Source organism: Thalassophryne amazonica, chromosome 10 (genome assembly GCF_902500255.1).
Source record: "Thalassophryne amazonica chromosome 10, fThaAma1.1, whole genome shotgun sequence".
NCBI lineage: Eukaryota > Metazoa > Chordata > Actinopteri > Batrachoidiformes > Batrachoididae > Thalassophryne > Thalassophryne amazonica.
The window spans coordinates 15,566,212-15,589,981 of NC_047112.1; the positions used below are offsets into that span (position 1 = coordinate 15,566,212).

The window sequence follows — 23,770 nt, forward strand, 5'->3', positions numbered from 1 at the left end:
TGACTGCTGATGGAACACTGCTTTCCAAGAAACACACTTTTGAAAAGCTGTACAAACTTTATTTCTCAGTGATAATGATTAAAACCACTTTCAACTTGCTATACTGTATGTATATTTTTGATATTTATATCAGTTTTACCTAATTTTTTAGGTGTCATATCCACTTTAAGTATTCAGTTCTATGTGTACTGTATGCTTCAGTGGGAAGTGTAATAAACTAAACTAAATCAGCGTTTGACCAATCTGCCCCAACTCTTAATCATCTTGAGACAGTTATCGGAGGAATATTCCTACAAAGTTTGCTGAAATTCTGCTCACCCATGACCAAGTTATTTGGTACCCATCAAGACACACAAATACACAAGCAATTACGATGCCCTGCTGTATCGCTGCTCTTCAGGGTAATTTTATGGGCAGTATTAGCACTTGAAATCTTGGCCTGAAATCACACTTCAGACACTATGACTGCTGAGCCGATTGCTCTTGCAATTGAAAAAATGGTTCCATCATTTACGCCGTGTTATTCTGCAGCACGCTTTCCTCTTTGATATTCTGTCATCCATCCCATTTCACTCTATCGCTTCTCTGTTTCCACAAAACCATAGCATCCCATTTGACCGATTTTTGAAAACAGACCAATTAGCGATAGATGCTCCGCTGGTCTGCAATGATAGCTGCCACCGCCCTCCACCCCCACCCCAAGAGGGAGACAAATTAATCAATAATGTGCTGATTTATTTCACATCCTTATCATCTAATTTAATTGCTGCCTCTTTTGTATCTGCAGATTCGGGGTGGGTGGGGGGGTATGCAGTTTTGTTGAAGGGGAGATAAATAAGCAGCGGAGGGCGGACTGATGTTGAAGATAGGAAGGAGTAGAAAGTTGTTCTCATTGTTATTCACCCGTGCACGTGGCGAACGAGGAGGTGCTATTTATTTTTTATGTTATTTATTTTTTGCAGAAGGGCCACCAGCTCAGCTGGGACCGTATTTACTGTCGCAGACGTTGAGAAGCGATAACATGTATGGCAGAGAGAGAGAGAGAGAGAGAGAGAGAGAGAGAAGAGCAATCCTTCCACAAATGATCAGAAAGAAAAAAAAATTAATTAGCAATATAAATGCCAGGCGGAGTACATTATGTGCAATTGTCTTGCTATCTTTCCAGAAATTAGTCTTTTAAAATGAATTTGCTGTATTAATCATCGCTTGAAATATTTTTGATCACTGAATTAATAGTTTTGCATTGAGGGGCTGTGTTTTTTGGGGGGTATTCATTGACATAGGTGATTGCCTCTTAATTATGACAGCGTCCTCCTCCGATCCGCGCCTATTAATTCCTGTGTTGTGGCGCCGTTGCAGCCCGCTGCCTGAGCCTGTATCTACTAATTACTTCTCTAATTGAATTTGCTCGCTGTTGCCAGCCTGTTTTTTTAAGTGGCTGTTTGTTGCAGGGCCTCACTGTGTCTTTGTGTGACAGCTAGCTGCTCGCTGTCACGGCGACTGGATGCTCGCTCGCTCTCTGTATTCATGTCGTTTTCTCTGTATCATCACCTATACCTCCCACACCTATGTAGTGTTTCCAGTTAAAATGAAAGGGAAATTAATTAATGAGAGTCGGTGAAACAATTACACGCCCGCCGCCCGCTCCCCACCGCCCTGCTGTCATTGGTTCAAACCTCTGTAGGATTGTTGTGACTAAGAGCCGCTGCACTTCAACCGCCCATTCAAGATGGCACGTCTTTGGCAGGATGATAAATAGGCAAATATAGTCCAGGCAAATTATTTACCTCGTTTTGCTTCTCAGCCCAGCTTATGGGCTTCAGCTGTGAGAATACCACTGACTCAAAGTGCTTTTGGATTTTGAATATCACCTTCAATACCGTGTGCGTCTTAAAAATAAACTAAAGTTTCTTCTAATACCAGGATGCACTCTGGAAAAATCTTTCTTTAGCTATATGCATGATCCTGCATTTAAATTAAACTCAATAAATGCTAAATTGTCCTTTTAAAATAAAAATTTAAAAAAATGAATGTGAAGCTGAATTTTGCATTTTATAGAAGATTTGGTTGGTGTTTTGTGGCCACTTTATTGTGCTTATCAAATGGCAGTGCAGCGCACAGTCGGTGCATAGCCCAATTGTCCAAGTCCACTGTTATTTACATGGTGCACAAACTGAGTGCAAAGCAAGGTTTTGCCATCTGTCAAGCTGTCTACACTGAAACATTACTACTTGGATGGCTGATTCAAGAGGTTTTCTGGCAAGAAATTAGATCTGTGTGCAAAAGGACAAAACACACAAGTGCATCACTGACAGGAGCAGCCACCAAAGATCCCTGAGGTGATGTTTTGTATTTTTCCCATTCTTGTTTACTTTTTTACTTTTTCTATTTGCCCTTTGTAGTTTCATCACTATAGTTTGATGTGTTCACATGCATAAGTAATCTGTCTACTTACACAAAGTGGGTGTTGGGCATGAAAACAGCTGGAAACTACGTACAACTGACACTTGCTCTGCTCTGAGTGTGGTACGCTCAACCCAGTCTCATGGATTGTTGTGATTCAGCAGTACGAAATATACATTAATCTATTGGTTCGTCATACTGTCACGAAAAGGAACACAAATTCATTCTGTGATGGCTGCACATAATTCATAATTAAATGTGCAGGTGGGGGGTCAGGGTGGTTAAGGTTAGGGTTGGGGGTAGGAGTAGGGTTAGTAATAGTGAGCTAAAAATGCCCCCGTCACAAAAATTGTAATCATTTTGTGTCAGGAGGACAAAAAAAAAAAAGTGAGACTGGGCTGGATATGCTGCTTTGTACTGGGTGTAAAATCAGGCCCATGATCTCTTAAAAAGGATGATAATCATATTAATATAAGTCTATAATGTGTGTATTTATTTAACACTAAAGTATTAGCACTAGCTATAACCAAAGGTTTAGTTTTACTGAGCAGATTTAACATCCTGATGTTGATTCAAATGTTTGTTAATCCTGTCAATACACAATTCATCACACCACAATTTCAGATGACCACCCCACTGTGTCTGGTCTGCTGAAGCTTTCTTCCTGTTTAAAGGGAGCAGTTTTTTTTTGTTTTTGTTTTTTTGTAATAGACAATAATGTACCACTTATCCTTGTTTGTGTCCTGAGTGAAAACCTGAACCCAAAACCATCTAAAATATAGAGCCAATGTTGAAAAAAAAAATCAGTTTTTCTTTTATAGAGTTTGTGGGGTTCCAGAATGTGCAAATGCTCAGGCGAGGGAATGATTATTTAAACTGTTTTGAAGTTCATTGAGCTAGCTAGCTAGCTAGATAGATAGTGTGTGTCTTTGTTTTTAACATGTTTGGCAGTCGTTTAAATGTTCAACACCAAATGAAAGTGATCCTCGTCGGATCAGCACCACGGACAGCTCCCCTCACTCAGCGTGTCGATCTGCCTTATGAGCACCTTTGAGAATTGTGTGCCAAAACAATTAAGACGTCCTTGCAAGTGATGGTTGAAATGTTTTTGTTTTTGTTTTATCTGGAAACACTTGGAATCTTATTTTAATTACTATTATTCACAACATCCTCTTTCAACGCTGTCAACTTCTGCGCTCTCTGAGTAAGATGACTGACTATTGGTGTGACTGAGTTTGTCTACTGTGATCACTGTGAACTATAATGATGCATAACCCTTTGAGTTATGCATGTAGACACAGAATCTATTTGATTTGGGTGAACAGGTTTGAGGTCACATGTTCTGACTTCAAACTCAAAGACATATAGAACAAATTCATCGGAGGAGAAAAGCAATGCACTGCATGTACAGTGTTGTTATTAATCCTTGTTTGATAGCCAACTGTGACAACAGCCATACAGCCTGACGCTCTGGCTGCTTTGGTTTTCACTGAATGTGAAGGCCGTTTATCCGTGCTGTCCTTGGACGAGGCCTGCAGAGATAATGGAGTGAGGAGGCTTTCACACAAATGTACTCCTCTATTTCACAGCGCACAGCTGTGTGATGCCTTGCACGCTCGCTGTGCTGTTTTTGCTCTGCTTTACTGTGCAGTGGAGTTTGTGCAGGTCAAAATCAGGCCACCTCCGTGCCACTCACAGATCATCACAGAAGTCCAACAGTAAGGAAGGACGATGGACTGTTTCATGCAGTAAAATAATAAAAAAATGCTGCAGTTTATTTCATGATATGGCTCAGAAATTATTTGGTTAATGATGTTTTCGAGGCAGCCTCCCCATGTTACAGCTGATAGAATCAAATGTGCACACTTGAATGCATCGTCAAAGCTTCATCCATGAACGTGCATTTTCAGATCTGATTTCCTATAATCACAGGAAGCCAGTTTATTTGCACATATCAGTTTTTATACCCAGAGGCAGGCAGGTCATTTTTACACACTTCCTTTGACAGACATGGTTTGGTAGCAGGTCAATAACAAGTGCCATCAAAGAAAGACCAAAGAGGAATTCTAACCCAAAATCCAGTCATATAAAGGAAAGTCAAAAACAAGACAGTTAGATTTAAAATAGTGCACCAGAGCTCACTGATATAGTGAAGGAAACATGGAAAAAATAATTTAAAATGATGATACAAAGATGAAAATCATATTCTCCCATTTGTTTGAACAGCCAAGTGAAAATCCAAGGTTTTTCAAGTTAGCCACCAAATTTTGAGCCAAAATTCCATTCTTCCCATGTCTCTGAAGATAACTGATTGTTTTGAGTGAATATTAGAACTTGATTTTGCCATTAATTATCCCTCAAAGATCTTGTTGGGTCTCAAAAATGATTATAATATGTAAAAATACGCTTATGGGATAGCATTGTTTTTCAGCATCAATTTTCCCATATCAGTTTTCTCTTGCAGGACAGATACAAAAACATTTTATATGCAGTAAGATAAGTTCCTTTGGCTTCTACCTTTTTCACTCAGGGTCACCACAACAGATCCAATACAGATGTTTATGTGCCGCAATAAACTATATTCTAATCCAATTACATTTTTTTCTGCAAACCTGATTGGTTAATCGTGTAAGATTTCAGACCGTATAATATCAAGGTAACGGTGGCAAAATATTCGACCGTTTCACATTTGGATGTATTACTCCGCGCCCTGACCAGTGTTCTGATGAGATGTCATTCCTGTCGACATGCCAGCCCTCCATGCAATTGCGCATGTGCATGCATGCGTCATATTGTCGGGACGCGGAACTGTCGATTTATGTGACGAGACAGAATTCAACAGAACACCGGCTGTGCGCGCTGCTACACAGATGCCGCTGAAATGGTGAATTTAAGCTACCATACCAAAGTACTGATATGGATTCTGATACAGAATTACCATTTCACATTTGATGGATTTGGTGGATTTTCACATTTGATAGATTACTCTTTGCTCTGACCGCTGATGGAGCAACGCTGCCTCACGGTAAGCCTCATCAACCGAATTACCTACAGAAAAATAAACCGTGCAATCGATGGAATTGGATCAGAATGGGAATAACCCCCTTGTGTCTGATGATTTGCAGATGTTCATGCTGTTATACATTCGTAAATATCTGTTTTACCGGCTTCGCTAACGCATAGCAGGTACTTCCGCAAATCATCAGAACGTCCGCAAATCATCAGACACAAGGGGGTTATTCCCTAATTAATAGTTGGTATTAGTTAGTAATAGTTGAGAACTATCTACTCCACACAGATTTACTAAAGAGTGCCATACTGTTTGTATTTCTTCATACACTCACTCACTCATCTTCAACCGCTTTTCCGGGTTCGGGTCGCGGGGGCAACAGCTCCAGCAGGGGACCACAGACTACACTTTCCCGTGCCACATTGACCACCTCTGACTGGGGGATCCCGAGGCGTTCCCAGGCCAGTGTGGAGATATAATCTCTCCACCTAGTCCTGAGTCTTCCCAAGGGTCTCCTCCCAGATGGACATGCCTGGAACACCTACCTTGGGAGGCACCCAGGAGGCATCCTTACCAGATGCCCGAACCACCTCAGCTGGCTCCTTTCAATGCGAAGGAGCAGCGACTCTACTCTGAGCCTCCCACGGATGACCGAACTTCTCACCCTATCTCTAAGGGAGACACCAGCCACCCTCCCGAGGAAGCCCATTTCAGCCGCTTGTACCCGCGATCTAGTTCTTTTGGTCATGACCCAACACTCATGACCATAGGTGAGAGTAGGAACGAAGATTGACCAGTTGATCGAGAGCTTTGCCTTTTGGGTCAGCTCCCTTTTCGTCACAACAGTACGGTACAACAAATGCAGTACTGCCCCTGCTGCACCGATTCTCCGTCCAATCTCATGCTCCATCGTCCCCTCACTCGTGAACAAGTCCCTGAGGCACTTGAACTCCTTCACTTGGGGCAAGGCTGTATTCCCTACCCAGAGGTGGTGATCCTCATCCCAGCCACTTTACACTCGGCTGCGAACTGCTTCAGTTAATCTTGGAGGTCGTTGGCTGATGAAGCCAACAGGACCACATCATCTGCAAAAAGCAGTGATGAGACCCTGAGCCCACCAAACCGTTTCTTCATAATTGATGTAAATAAGATCCAAGACATATTCAGTGACTTGGAAATATTCATGTATCCATCCCCTGACTTGTTTGAAGAAAACTGGCAATAAAACTGATTATTTATAGGTGTTATACCAAAGGGTTTCTTTATTTCTGCAACCCATCATCTTGGCTTTAATATTTTAAAATAATATAAATCAAATTGTAGAGATTTGCTTTCAGTTTGAGTTTAAGGAAGATACTCTTCCAAATTTTTATTTATTTATTTGTATGTGAAATGCCATAAACAAATTAAAATGTGTGAAATACCAAGTGTTCCAATACTTTTGGAGGGCACTGTAAATCCACACACTAAAACTCAAAATAACATAAAATAGAGAATGGACCTCATAGTGATGGATTACACATGTTAAAACTGTTTTAATTACATAGTTTAGGACCCCGCCCCCACCACCAAAAAACAACAAAAAAACAAAGATAAAAAAACAACAGTTTGCAGAACATTTACATATATAACCTTGTTACCTGTAATTGTAAAGAAGTAAGAGAAGAAAAATAACCTTTTTTATCCTGCACATCGGCCAACCAGCAACAGTGTGGCAGTGCCCCCCTCCCCCGTTGCACACACATCTGTACTCGTCACACAGACACACATGAGATTGCCACTTGTATTCTTAACACACACCTAAAAGGACAGCATCATTGCAAGACACAACAAGACAAATCGACTGGTTTTCTTGACTGCAACATTTTCATAATAGATGGAAGCCAAAATCATAATTTTGGCCATCAAACACTACATAAAAGGAAAAAAATGGAAGAAAAGTTCATTCTGCTTAGTGCTTACTGTTGCTGTGACGACATAACGACAAACTCAGTCTACAGGATCATATTCGAGTTTCCTTCTTGGAATTCAGACTTGAATGACTGTTCCATCGCACTCGACAGAGTTGGAGCTTACTTTTTTTAGATCACATTTGTTTAAGAAATTCGTAAAATTATGCATGATCATTATATATCATTATATCATCATCATATAAATTATCTGTACTCCCTCAGGGTGGCATGGTGGTTAAGTGGTTAATACTGTTGTGTCACAACAAGAAGGTCTTGAGATTGCATCCCACCTGGCCCTTTCTGTGTGGAGTTTGGTTTGTATATGGAGTTAACGTGGTTTCCCTCTGGGTGCTCTGGCTTCCTCCCACTTCCACAAACATGCACGTTGGGTGAATTGGGCACTTTAAAAACAGACCGTAGGTGTGAGTGTGTTTGTCTGGTGTCCTGTCCAGGGGAACCCTGTCTCTTGCCCTGTGACTGCTGGCATCGGCTCCAGCCGCCCCCTCTGTGACCCCTGATTGGAGTAAGTGGGTATAGAAAATGAATGAATGCATTTCCTGCCTACCCCAACTCTGTTCATCCTCTAGTCCATCCTTAAGTCCTCTATCCTTCCCCGGCTTCATCACTTCAGCCATCTTTGTGAGAACTTCCTCCTCTTGTCTTTTTTGATATTGATCCCTCTCTCTCTTCCTTCTCCATCCACCCTCCCACCCAATATTGATCCCCCCCCCCTCTTTTTGCTGCTATCTCGCCCAGCTTTTGTCTTCTTATCGAGGTTTCTGGGTTTATTTTAGCTGCGGTTATTGACAGGCCTCTCGGTCTACGGCCAACTAATGCATCCCTAATCCTACCTTTGTTACTCTGGAATGTTTTCTCTCTCTCTCTCTCTCTCTCTCTCTCTCTCTCTCTCCTTACCTCACACACATACAAACACACACGAATGCACACATATGTATACGTTATACCACTGCATGGTTGCGTGTGTGTGTTTGGGTGGTGTACAATGATGTTGATCCCAGCTTTCTGTTTGTTGGCAAAGCCATCTATCAATCAAAAGTGGCTGCTGTCTGTTTTTGCACACATGCGCGTGCGAGTGTGCATGTGGGCCTTGAGTGACAGGTGGAATCATGGCTGAGGACGTTTGATAAGCTTGTATTGTCGGTTGTCGTCTCTCCCCCTCACCACCCCTCCACCCGGCTCCCTCCCCGCCTCCCTTTGCACCTCCACCTCGATAAGAAATACATTTGACTGGAGCTGATAACGGTGTCAGGAGCAGCAAAACCCCACTCTAAAGAGACACACAAACGCCACGCCACGGGAGAGGCGTCTTTCTTCAAACGCCGCGGCTGTAAACGATACCCTCAACAAACAGCACGGGCAAGTTGTGGAATTAAAGAAGAAGATCCAGATGCCGTGTGTTTGGAGGATGATGTGCGATATGGCCACAGGAGATGCTCAAGGCTTATTGAATCCGGTCTTAGTGATAGCGCCACTGTGTGTGTGCGCTGTGAACAGCACAGAAAGAGGCTTACAGCATCTGAGGCACAGAGAACTCACAGACTGACTGACAGCTGTCTGGACACCATCTGATTCACCTCCAAGCTGAACATATGTCGGTGTAAATATCCAATATGTCAACACATTGATATTTTACACCTGCTGTTCACTGAAGGTTCCCCATTTGTGTCTGTGTGGACACCCCAAAATGTCCTGATTTAGAGGCATATTGTGGAAAAGAATTTGGGGAAAATGTGAACTAATGCTGTTTGACTTATATTGTTGCTATTTTGATTATGGTTTGGGTAAGAAAAAGGGTTCACGTTAGGGTTAGGTTTTGTTAAGTTCACAAATGTTTCATAATTTCTGCAATGTGGTGAACTTGATAAGGACCACAAGATAAAAATGTTGGTTTAAATCAGAGGTTTCAAACTCCTTCAAGAAAGGGCCGAGAAGGTGCAGGCTTTCTTTGCAACCACCTACTCCACCAAGTGATTTCCCTCTCTGCCCTTTCTGGAACGAGTTTGAGACCTCTGGTTTAAATTATTATTATTATTTTTATATCCAGTTATGTTCTCACAAAGACCTGTACATTGATTTGGAGCATGTTTTATGCTGGATGCCATTTCTGACGCAATAGTGAGGCAGCATAGCAAAACAATTGTGCATTCTTGGATAAAAGCATCAAATTTGACACACATATTCTAAATTAACTAAGGTTTATTTTCAGATATGGAACCATCTTGGAGCTGACCGCTAATGAGCTACAGAGGTCAATAAAGAATTACACAGGGGTCAAAATTTAAAATGCTCCAATCATGTTGAAAACTAGATCACATTATTTGTCTGATCATAACAATTTCAAAAAGGTATGGTTTGGACTATCTATGACTGAATGTTCTGGAGTTATGGGGTAAAAACAGCAAAAATGGTGACAAAGGTCAGTTTCAGTTTGTACAGGGGTCAAAACTTAAAGTTGCTCCAATTTTGGTAAAAAATGATGCAAATTATTGGTTGAATTAGCAGCTTTTTAAAAAGAAATAGTTTTCACCCTCTGTCATGCTTAGTTATTATGTTATGGGATAACATATGTCACATGTCATAGAATCTAATGGACGTTGAACTTGTTTGACCTTTACTTTAGAGATCAAACATTCAACACAGTCAAAACTATTCTATTTATTAATCCTATTAGCTCAACCAATAATTTGCACCACATTTTACCAAAACTGGCGCAAATTTAACTTTCGACCACTGTACAAACTGAAACTGACCTTTGTTACCATTTTTGTTGTTTTTACCCCATAACGCCACAGAATTCAGTGATAGATAGTCCAAACTATACCTTTTTGACCCCTGTTTAATTCTTTATTGACCCCTGTAGCTCATTAGAGATCAGCTCCAGGATGGTTCCATATCTGAAAATAAACATTAGTTAGTTTACAATATGTGTGCCACATTTGATGCTTTTATCACAAAATGCACAAATGTTATGGAAATTGTAGTTATGCTGCTCCACTACAACTCCAAATGCACAGTATATTGGGGGGGGATTAGTGGCCTTGTACTGGGAGCCTTCTGTTTGCACTGCCAAAGGTGAGAGCGGGTAGGTCAGTGGAATAAGGAGTTGGGGTCTCATTATGTGGACTTTGGTTCAGTTTCCAGTTATACCATCTTTCTCTGTTTTTTTTTTTTTGTGTGTGTGTGTGTGTGTGTAAAACAAATAACACAACTTTTGTGAAATGATGATGTCATGGTCCCACCTCTCTGACCTTAGCCTTAAACTCAGCCGCACGACTTTATCTCCACTGAACCAGTTCACCCAGGTATATATAGGTCCTGGGCCTTGGCTTAGCAAGTAATCTATGATGGACTGGAGAACCATCCAGGAAGAGTGACAGACTTTCATCCTGTTCACACTTCAGTATCTGGGCTTAAGTAGCGACATCAACAGGCCTATGGACCTGTATAGGACTTACTTACCAAAGCACCGTAAAAAAATTGTGGCAGTCAGTAACGGTTACTTTTTTAGACCAAGCAGAGGGAAAAAAATATGGAATCACTCAATTCTGAGGAAAAAATTATGGAATCATGAAAAACAAAAGAACGCTCCAACACATCACTAGTATTTTGTTGCACCACCTCTGGCTTTTATAACAGCTTGCAGTCTCTGAGGCATGGACTTAATGAGTGACAAACAGTACTCTTCATCAATCTGGCTCCAACTTTCTCTGATTGCTGTTGCCAGATCAGCTTTGCAGGTTGGAGCCTTTTCATGGACCATTTTCTTCAACTTCCACCAAAGATTTTCAATTGGATTAAGATCCGGACTATTTGCAGGCCATGACACTGACCCTATGTGTCTTTTTGCAAGGAATGTTTTCACAGTTTTTGCTCTATGGCAAGATGCATTATCATCTTGAAAAATGATTTCATCATCCCCAAACATCCTTTCAATTGATGGGATAAGAAAAGTGTCCAAAATATCAATGTAAACTTGTGCATTTATTGATGATGTAATGACAGCCATCTCCCCAGTGCCTTTACCTGACATGCAGCCCCATATCATCAATGACTGTGGAAATTTACATGTTCTCTTCAGGCAGTCATCTTTATAAATCTCATTGGAATGGCACCAAACAAAAGTTCCAGCATCATCACCTTGCCCAATGCAGATTTGAGATTCATCACTGAATATGACTTTCATCCAGTCATCCACAGTCCACGATTGCTTTTCCTTAGCCCATTGTAACCTTGTTTTTTTCTGTTTAGGTGTTAATGATGGCTTTCGTTTAGCTTTTCTGTATGTAAATCCCATTTCCTTTAGGCGGTTTCTTACAGTTCGGTCACAGACGTTGACTCCAGTTTCCTCCCATTCGTTCCTCATTTGTTTTGTTGTGCATTTTCGATTTTTGAGACATATTGCTTTAAGTTTTCTGTCTTGACGCTTTGATGTCTTCCTTGGTCTACCAGTATGCTTGCCTTTAACAACCTTCCCACATTGTTTGTATTTGGTCCAGAGTTTAGACACAGCTGACTGTGAACAACCAACATCTTTTGCAACATTGTGTGATGATTTACTCTCTTTTAAGAGTTTGATAATCCTCTCCTTTGTTTCAGTTGACATCTCTCGTGTTGGAGCCATGATTCATGTCAGTCCACTTGGTGCAACAGCTCTCCAAGGTGTGATCACTCCTTTTTAGATGCAGACTAACGAGCAGATCTGATTTGATGCAGGTGTTAGTTTTGGGGATGAAAATTTACAGGGTGATTCCATAATTTATTCCTCAGAATTGAATTCCATATTTTTTTTCCTCTGCTTGGTCTAAAAACGTAACCGTTACTGACTGCCACAATTATTTTTTATTGATTTCTTATAGTGTTTCTTAAAGCCAGAAAGTTGCCATTTGAAATGACTTTAGTTTTGTGTCATGTCTGTGATTTGCTTTTTTTCTACAAAATTAAACAACTGAATGAACATCCTCTGAGGCCGGTGATTCCATAATTATTGCCAGGGGTTGTAGGGCATGAGACAGGGTATACCCTGGACAAGACACCAGTCTATCACAGGTCCATCTAAGCAAATTCACAAAATACAAACCCAAAGTGCTATACACCAGCATGGGGCTGAAAATTTGGCCTTGACCTCTGACCTTGATTGTTGTCCAATCCTAATCAAATTCATATCATTTCTTTCCACCCAGAGACAAATAAGAAGTTTAGTGAGAAGTCAGAGTCTCTGGGTTTGTGACTGACCAAGATTGAGGTTAAGATCAAGACTTTTTAACGGCTTGCTAGATTCAGCCATCATACGTGTACCTGTATGTAGTGAAAGTTTCAAACCTGTAGACATTCACTTATGTCTGATGTGATGTTCAGTGGGTCATCAGCCTTTGAGGTGGAGTTTTTGGATTCATGAGGTTGCTGGACAGAGGTGTCTGTCAATGTCAGTGTCTTTGCAGGATATCAAAGGTCCAAGTCTTTAGGGTTCTGGTGCTTCCTGTTTTACTGTATGGTTGTGAAACCTTTTTAGCTAACCAGTGAACTGTGTGCTTTCGAGAAGTAGAAATTGACCACTTGTCTTCCAGGGTGCCTGCCATCCGTGGCTCAAGGTGGTTCTGCGGTGTGGTGGACGCAGTGACGCACAACATAGTGTCATTGCAGACCTGACGTGTAGAGATCAAAGTTGATCACAAGAGTGTACACCTCCAGTAGCAGAAATCATTACGCCAGACTGTTCAGAGACTATTATTGTCCAAACATATAAAGATTTCCTCTACATCAAACAGCAAAATAACACCCAAAGCTCCTCGAGATGTAATGAGTTTAATTCAGTCAGTTCTGTTCTATTTGTTTTGGTTAATTTTAACTGCTGTGAAAGCCATCAGTCAAACTTTACTATGGACCAAACAACCTCTGGCTTCATGGTGGTTCTATATACTTCATGGTAACTACTTCTTCTACTGGGGAGGTGATGGTTTAATGGTTAAGCATTGGGCTTGAGACCAAAGGATCCTTGGTTCAAACCCTGCACCCCCCTCCCCAGACCAGAGGATCAAGAAGACTTTAAAGTTCAGCAACAGTTTGCCAGAAAGTACATCTGAGATGCAAGCCTAGATTTAATGTTTTGGTGAAAGAAAACCCTCCTCTGTACCATTTCATCATGAAGCTGTATAACTGGCGATACAAAATGCAAAACATGCACTGTGCACAATTTCTCCAATCACAACCACAGAAACCTGTAACTTCTTCTGGATTGTCTGGGTGTCTTGGTGGCTTTCCTCACTCTTCTCCTTCTTGCACAGTCACTCAGTTTTTGAGAACTGTCTACTCCGTGCAGATTTACCACAGAGAGCCATACTGTTTGTATTTCTTCATAAGTGATGTAAATAAAGTTCAAGACATATTCATTGACTTGGAAATGTTTATGTATCCATCCCCTGACTTCTCTGAAGAAAATTGGCAATTAAACTGATTATTTACAGGTATTATACCAAAGGGGCTGATTACTTATGCAACCCAACATCTTGGCTTTTATATTTTTAATTAATTTATATCAAGTTGTAGAGATTTACTTTCAGTTTAAGTCTAAGGAAGATAATTTTTGAATTTTTTTATAGTGAGAAGGCTGATTTACTTTTTGTATTTGAAATGCCATAAACAAATTAAAATGTGTGAAACACCAATGAGCTGAATATATATATATATATATATATATATATATATATATATATATATATATATATATATATATATATATATATATATATATATATATATAGGTGTCTCATTGCTTCATACAATGACAGTAAAGATGTTTAACTTGCACAACAGTTCCTATTTGGTTTTCCTGTGACAGAGAGAATTAATTAATGAATCTTATTTTATTACTAATGAATTCCATTTTTAAAGCATCTTTCATGAGAACAGTGTAATTTAAGTTGGTTACTGTGTGCAGGACAATGTTTGTGACTGCTGTCATTACTTTGTTGAAATGTACAATGAAAATCTTTTTTAAATTGCTTAAAAATAGTAATATTCCAACAAATGGGGTACCACCCCCCCCCCCCCCCCGAATAATCATTAAAAATACCCACTGCAATGAGTTTTGAATGTTACTTTATATTACACATGAAATTTAGCCTGTTTTCTTTTTTTTTGTTTTGTTTCTTTGTTTTTTATAATTTGTTCATTTTTATGTTTTTTTTTCAACAGAGGGAAAAAAGAAAATAGACAAAAAATGTCTATAAATGTACAGATTTTTTTTTCTTGTAGTGGACCCTGTATTTCATTCATAAGAACATCCACATTTCTTACTAAATGAAGCTGCTCTTCCAGTTCCAAAATATATTTCATTATATGAAAGTGATTAGTCCTTTCAATTGCCATTAAAATATCTGTAATATTGTTTTTTTTAAAGAAAATATGCGCACATCATTATCTTTACAAAATTATAGCACAACGGCACGATGGAGTGCAACACAATAAGAGACAAACATGCTGTAAATTTTTCTGCACATTATAAATTAGATGATCTCAATTAACTACAAAAACACAAAATACAAATTTATTTTGAAGCTTGTTGAAAGTCGATACGACATAATCAGAATAGTAGATTCGATAAATGAGATACTATTTGCTCTAATATTGCAAACATCAGTGTGTGGAGTATTTACCCCCCATATGAATAGATGGGGTGGGGGCAGACAACATTTGCAGAAGTCGTCCATTTCTCAAGTGCAAGAACAGTGACCTGTGAAGAGATTTCTGGAAAAAAAGCCGGAGTGCATCGTGATGGGACCACGAAAAAGATAAAAGGCACAAGAGAGCGCGAGTGAGTGAAATTACCAGAGGGCAGGAGAAAAGAGGGTTATTGTACATGTGCATTAACAGGGTGTATGATGAAGTTAGTTTTGTGCCGTGTGCACTGACTAGCAGGCTGAGGAGTCAGGAAAAGTCGGGATAGAGGGGGTAAATCAATGGCAAATTACATGCGCTCGGCTGGCCCATTGTACAGTACAGCCACTATATTCTAAAGAAGCCACTTCCAAGATGTTGCAGCCAAATGGTGGACGGAGTCCAAGATCATTTTTATTGATTTGGAGGAGCTGTCAATAGAGGAGGGGGAGGTGGATGTGTGGGGGGGGGCATTGGGATGTGTGTCACAGGGTCGACACAAAACACTGGCATTGTCCCTGCTCACACATTAAAGACAACACCCTGTCCCGATACTTTTCATTTACATTAGTGCCTGGACGGTGAAGCGAAGGACAGGCATGGAGGGAGAGAGAGCGCGTTTTCCATTAAAGTGCTGATCCGGCAGCAGATGTCTGCATTGTTTGAGTTTGGAAGCCCAGAAATGTTCAGTGACGTGAACATGCAAAGGGAGTTTCTGCAGCAAAGTAAAACCAAAGAGAGAGCAAAGTGCATTTCAGTATCGAAATGCAAAAGATGAAGATGACCCACAAGAAGAGCCTCATATCTTTTATCTGCAGTTTACATACTTATCAATCTCACAAAGGTTAACGCAAATGGATAATTAATTTATAATTCTGTAATTTACACAAGATCGTTTACTTTTGGCTTGTGGCTCTCCATTCAGATTCATTTATGACCATTCAAAAGAAAAAATTTGGGCTCCTCTGCTCACAACAAATATGTGGATTAGATTACATTTAATTCACATAGAATAGAATAGAATAGAATAGAATAGAATAGAATAGAATAGAATAGAATAGAACAGAATAAATGTAATGTCATTGCACAATGAAACTAACAGCTGTATTGTTATTATAACACTATTTACAATGAATTACAAATACAACAAAGTATGCTTAAAAATGAAGAAGATCTTGAGTTTAAGTTGCTACAGAAATTGAGGTAGTTCTTCCACATATTGCACAAAGGTTTCTGAATTGGAATATGTCTATGATATATAAAATATAAAGGTGCAGTGCAGAAAGTGTCAGTGTTTGTGTGAGTTCAGTTTGTGTGTGGCTGTGGGGTGAATGAACTGAACAGTGGGTGACTTTTTTTCTTTTTGGATATTACCATGGTAACACTTCAATTTCTGACAAAATGTTCCATTAGAGCCTATCGAAGTCTGTATCTTATAAATAATTTAACACCTAAATTAAGACAGTGTGACAGGACCAGCAATTCCTGAAATACGGCACAACACCAGTGTAAGGGTACGTGGACACACAGACAGAATATCATGCGCGGAATGCAATTTCTATTTTATTTATTTATTTATTTATTGATCAGTGCAGAAATCACACAAAATGCGGAAACACAGTAGAAGCTAATCATGTAAAATATAAGATTGGTCCCACATTTAAAAAATATATATATATACACACACACACAAGGTAGTGCGACCAGGAATCAAACCTTAGCTATTCTACATGTCACCTATTGAGTATATATCTGAGCAAAATTAACTATCTGGAGAAATTCGTCAAGCTCCTTGGGCTTCTTCACGATGACATATCCACCACAGTCCTGGTAAATGGCACAAAAAAATGAAACCTTCAATGTTCAATCAGAAGTAAAGCAGGCTGCATCATCACTCGGTGCTCTTCATCATCTTTGTGGCCACAATCCTTCACCTAATCAAGGACAAGGTGCCACCATTAATTGACAGTTGACGAAGGCTACACCAAGCTTAGTCTTCACATCAACCTCAAGAAGACACAGATCCTGTATCAGCCTCCACCCAGCACGATCAATCCAAAGCTTCCTGCTGTGAGACTGCACAGTTTCTGGAGAATGTGACCTACTTTCCATACCTGGGCACCCATGTGTCATCAAACGCCAACATTAATGATGAGATCTAACACCAACTCAAATGTGCAAGATCTGTTTTCAGTACCATAGACCTTCAACACCAGATGACAATCCTTGCCTGCAAAGCATTCATCATGCCTACATTGCAGTATGGATAGCGATGTTGATGCAACAGCTGCGGCATTTACAGAGTAGATAGCTGGGAAATCTCCATTTTAAATGGCCCACCCAATTTGAAGGGAGTGTTTAGTGTAGCGTGTTTGTGTGTAACAAACTTTAGAGTGTGGAGTATGAGTGCATGTCAAATGGATGTGCAGCAAAGCAGCTTACGTTCTTGCTTGAACTACACAACCAGTCAAAGGTTTGGACAAACTTTCCCATTCATTCAAAGGGGAAAGTGTGTCCAAAGTTCTGACTGGTTGTGTATCTCACAGGCTCGCACCATTCCTGCAACTACTCATATGTACGTAGATTTATGAATTACTGGAGAAGAGTTTTCCAGAGTGCTTTAAAGTTTAATGTGAAATGGTTAAACACCTGTTTGTTTCATGTGTTGACAGACTAATGAGCTGCTCACTGTGTGTGTGTGTGTGTGTGTGTGTGTGTGTGTGTGTGTGTGTGTGTGTGTGTGTGTGTGTGTGTGTGTGTGTGTGTGTGTGTGTGTGTGTGTGTGTGTGTGTGTGTGTGTGTGTGTGTGTGTGTATCCGTGTGTGTTACATGATAACCTGAGACAGCGTGTGATCATCTGATTCTGTTTGCTGGTGTGTGTATCACAGAGTGACACGGCAGCGCTAAACACAGCAGATGTTAACCGTAGGAGGCTGAGACACGACAGCTTGTCGTGCCGTGTTAGAGGGTACGCACATGAACATAACACACGTGTTACCATCTGTTGCACGTGCCACAACGTTAACGCCTGTCAGTGCTGATAGAAATGTTATAAGTGCCAACGCCACAACATGTAGAACATATTTGGGTGATTCTAGGCTACGGGCACTTATTATCTCCTTTGATCATATTGTATGAAAAACAGAAAAAAGGGGAAATTTCACACTTTTATAGTTATCTTTACAATGAAAGTGTGTTAAGAAATTTGTTCTAGTAGTCTATGATGACTTTTTCACCTTTTTTCAGCATCATTATATGCAAATATTGCCGTTTTGTGCTTGTCCCACACCCAGACTTTTGATCTTCAATGATAAAAATGAATGGTAAAGAAACGTTTTTTCTAATGTTTTAAAGTATCTCTGAATAAAATATCAGTAAAATAATCAAAACATAATTGGGGTATTCAATGTCATACAACTGTTGTGATTTTTTTTGAACAAAATATAGTTGTCCCACACTATTGCCGTAATTTACACCACAACAATGTAATGTCCCTAAACAGTTTGTATGAAAGATTGTTTGGGTAGTTTCTATGGAGATAAACAGTGACATCAGAGCACATGTATATAGCGCCAAATCACAACAAACAGTTGCCCCAAGGCGCTTTATATTATAAGGCAATGGTGTGGTGGAAATTACATTTACAAGGCCAATAGTGCCTGTAGTTAAATAATCACCCATTTACCAGTAAAGTTATTGTTTAAATGGCCACACCTCCCATTTTTCAGTCGCATGACATGGTTTTTATTTCATCACCATCATCATCATCATCATCATTTACTCCCTGTCAGATCTGACGATGGTTCAGGTATTACTGAGAGCAAGCGAGCATTTTATAGAATTAAAGTAATCTGATTAATCAACAGAACATAAACATCAATTAATAATCATCTAATAATTTAGGTAGTTTATCAAAAATAAAAGGCTAAATTTAAATGTGTTCCAACTTATGCTGTGCAGATTTGCACCTTTGTTTTATTTGTCATTTTTTAATGCACTATTATTTGTACTTATGTTTAATAGGAAAATCACTTTGAAGTATATAATCTGCACCACAAATAAAGTTTATTACTATTATTATTTATTTATTATTTTTTATTTGTTGACTTTGACTTAAACCATGTACACCTGTACCTGGTCTGGTTTGAATGGCTTTTAAATTGGTTCAAACCAGGTACGTCTTAAATTTTTCAGCTGCCTTTTGTTGTTGGATTTTCTGCAGTAGCAAAAAGCAACAACGATATGCTGATGACGCTCTGTTTTATTTCATTGTGTTGTAAGACCCTTTGAAAGCAGTTGGTTCTGATTGTGTCTTCGACTTTTGTTAGATCAAGAGTGATTTGAAGAGAATCAGAAAAAAAAATAAATAAATTCAACTTAATCTCACCAGAACAGAAAAACTGACACCGTACGGGAAGTGGGTGGAGATTCATCTGTGAAACCCTGTCTGTCTGACCTTTTTCCAAGTGGCTGACTTACTCTCAGTCGAAAGAGATAACACCACCAACACATGGATCGTGGATAGGACAGGTACAGCGGATCCAATGTAATAAATGCAGTGGGCCATACTGGACTTTGGTGTGCTGATTCCCCCAAAACTAGTTCTATGGATGTGAACTTTGACCTCTCTGGGGGGCAGTTTTTGGTCAGCATATATATATATATATATATATATATATATATATATATATATATATATATATATATATATATATATATATATATATATATATATATATATATATGATGCCAATACAAAAAAAATACCAAAAAAAGACATCCACACACAAGCAGGTAACAGAGATTAATTAATTTATGCATTGTGTTCTTTAACTGTCAGAACTTTTGCATGCGGTTATCACATTTTGCCTCTTTGCCTTTCACACACACACACACACACACACACACACACACACACACACACACACACACACACACACACACACACACACACACACACACACACACACACACACACACACACACACAGCAATCTGAGGTCAGCAAACAGCTCTGATTTACTTTCCCGTGGACCTGAACCAGTCTCTGGGTCCTTTATGAGCTGGTTGTGAAATTCACCAGGCAGCCTTTAAATAGGATGGCGACAAGCGTACGTGTTCAGTCGTGACTTGCTCTGGCCGCGGTGTTTGAGTTCATCCTGACGCACGCACATTATCGTCAAGGTGCGACGTTTCTCAGCCTGAAGACAAACACTGAACATTTTATGACTTCTTCCCTTTCCAGCCTGTTGACTCTGTGAGAGTCGCAGTGTTGGACTTTCTGCTGCACACACTGCACTCGTGCACACACAAAAAAGTAAATATTACCACATAATCAGTAAGTTGTATTTGTTTTATCAGTTGAAGGTGTTAGCTAGTGAGCTAGCACAAACCTGTAGTTGTAAAGTGTGTTAGGACACCGCGAGACACCCAAATACCATCAGTGCTCATTGACATGGCTGGAAAATTGAAAAATTGGTTTGGTTCTTCACTGTATTAACTCCTCCAAGAAGGTTTTGTCTGTCTGTTCACACAATTTCACCAAAGATTTTCAGCTTTGACTTGTGGAATGAAGATGTTTGGTACTGATCTGGATTTGAATTATTCCTGAATTCACACAAATCTTTCTACAGGGTTGTGAGGATTTGTGATCATTGATTTGTAGAACATAATTGTTATTAAACAATTAGAAAGTGACTATTTACTTCTGTGATTTAGTGCATTTCTGTACAGAAAGTGTCTGTCTGTCTGTCTGTCTGTCTGTCTGTCTTACTGACAACCCCACCTGCTTCTCATCCATCATCTATCCAGCATTCATGAACCATCCAGTACACTGCAAAAAACGGTCCCTCTCAAAATAAGACAAATAATCCAAAACCTAGCCAAACTGTCTTGTATTAAGAAAAAAATCTGCCAATGGGGTATGAAAAATTATTATTATTATTATTTTGTTAGAATTCTCAAACTAGCAAAATGTCTAGGCACTGAATAACCAAAATGTGCCTTAGAATGAGACAGAATTATTATTTTAAGATTAGCCTCCGTCTTAAAATAAGGAAAACAATCTTGTTCCTTTCCTTGGGTGATTTGAAATCCATTTCCGTTCCTTGTTACTGGTTAAAATACAGCTTGATATTAGCTGGAAAAACTTATTAAGAAAAAGTGAGACACATTTTCCAAACATAAGACATTTTTTTCTTATGTTAAAAAAAAGCTTGACAAGATTATTTTTCTATTTAGACAAAAATTAAGTCAAAGTTTCTTCAAACAATTCTTTTTTACTTTCTTAGATATCAGTTTTTGCAGTGTAGGAGACAAACGTGTCTAGGGGGATATTGCATAAACAAAATGTTGATTATTAGTTTGATCTGGTCAATGTTCACCTGATTTTAATGGGTTATATATAGGCTGTTTTAATTTGGTGAGTTACAAGATGAGAGCATGTTTTGTTGTCGTCATATTAAACTGGACTGATGGTCTAATTTATCAATTCACTCTCTGTGTTTTACAGGATACATTCATAGGCTTGATCATAGTCTAGTAAAACACAACCTGTATAACAATTTAGAAAAATGCTTTACTTTCCCTGGTTCTACAAAAAGTATATAACAGCCTCTTTTCCAGGTCAAAGCCAACCTTCTCACCAACACTGGCAGAAATCGGTTCATTACATCTTGTATAATCCTGCCAACATACCAACAAACATCAAAAACAAAAACTGGTCAACGTCAAACCCACTGACAGGTTGTGAGGGACCAAACTGACTTTGTTCTGGTGTCAAGTGTCTTTGATGTGTGTGTTTGTTGGTGTACGTGAAGGCCAAGGAAATGTTCTGGTTGGTTACCAAAGCAGAGCCATTCCCTTGCTAACCATCCAAGTCCATCACAGAGGTCTGATCCGGCCACACTGATCCCCAGACCTGGATCAATATCAAATCTGCTCTCCTGTCCTCCATAAGATGCCAGTCTGAGTCACTTTGTCAGAAGACAGGCCAGCATAGTGTCAGTGCGGACCAGCTTATGCTTCCTGATGCTCCCGTTTCCTTAGTCTCCCTGTTACCGTGGAGACATAGCAGTAAGAACTTTTTTCAATCCGCAAAGAGCCAGAGGCCCATATAGAACCATACAAATGTGTGTGTTTGACCATTTGTCTGTCAGTGTGGAGCTACATCTCAGAAACCTCTCAGAAAATTTGCTTTATTATTATTATTATTATTATTATTATTATTATTATTATTTGGTATGGCGTTAACATGTGTCCTTGCCATGATGTGGGTCATAATGTAACCATCTTGAGAGTGGGGACACTCCCAATTAAAAGCCACAAAACAGAGCATTTGCTGCCCTCTAATGATTGTATAAATGCTATGAAATTTGGCAGCTCTTACTGCGTCGACAGAAAGCAGATGTGAATCAACTTGTCCATTTAAAAACATTCAGTGCTGCTTTTTATCCGAGACCAGCATATAGCCATTGGGTAATGCAAAGACCTCGCATCTGTCCGTCCGCCCGTCCGTCCGCCCGTCCGTCTGATGGTATACAGCATAAGTCCAGTTCTATTACTGCCACAGTCTTCAAATTCACAGGGAACATTCTTGGGACACAGACCTTGGACAGGTTCAAAGATGGCTAACCTTGATGTATTTTAAGAACTGTCTTGGGTCCTGGATGGCAACCACCCAGGCAGAAAATCGGTCCATTCCCCACATCTCTAAAATAACCATCTATCTGCCACAGCTAAGTGAAACGTGGGTGTCCTCTTGGCCTTCTCCAGCTACTGGGGTCCTCACCACACAGGCACCTGCATGCTGGATCGTGACCAGAGCAACGGGCCACATGGACAGAATGTTGAATCTGACGATCCCTCACAAAACAAGTGGTACTCCTCTCATAGTAACCACTCGTTTGATACAGAGTCATTCCAGCAGTACCCAAGGATCCTTCAAGGTCACCTATTACCAAAGACATCCAGTCATTTTTTTAGATCACTGGTTAGTGCCAAAGTCCCACAACCCTACAGTAAGACAGAAAGCACCAGAACTTTAGTCACCTGCAAAGATATCGGCATCTCCAAACACCTCTGTCCAGCAAACTCGTAAGCGCTTCCAAGGTGAGTCTCGATCTCAAAGGCCGAGCGCAAAGAGACATACATACAGTACATGTATGTCTTGTACGTTACTGCCGAGCAAGGATGACCTATAATAACTCAGAATAAAAATATATTTCTTCTCATAAAATGCTCAAACACAACACAGAGAAGACTTTCTAGAACTTTATCTCTAATCTGCATTGTATTTACTGTATGGGTGTGAGACTTGGATGCTAACCAGTGACCTTAGAGGAGGAGTGGCATGTTTTTCGTACTCGCCCTCTTCAGAGGATCCTCGGGCAGTGGAGGAAAGACTATGTATTAAACCATTAGTTACTTCGGCGGACGTCAGATGAGGCGGAATACCAGATTTAACACTTTGGCCATGTGGTGCGTTCCACTGGGCTTGATCCAGCACACCACTGACTCAGTGATGGGGACCTCAGTGGCTGGAGAAGACCAAGTGGACATCCACACTTCTCCTGGCTACAGTAGATAGACGATTATGTTTGAAAAGTGGGGATAGATCGTTTGTCTGTGTGGGTGGTTGCCATCCAGGACCCAAGGCAGATGACCCCCCCCCCCCCCCGACCTGTGTTACATTAGCAACTTTGAATCTATTTAAGAGGAACTTTAAGAGGAAC

The 23,770-nt window shown here is 39.9% G+C and overlaps 1 long non-coding RNA gene across 1 annotated transcript in view; it reads left to right on the forward strand.

Moving 5' to 3' along the window:
- LOC117518360 overlaps window positions 1–23,770 on the forward strand; it is a 208,344-nt gene that overhangs the window by 58,774 nt on the left and 125,800 nt on the right. The gene's annotated exons all lie outside the window — the stretch shown is intronic.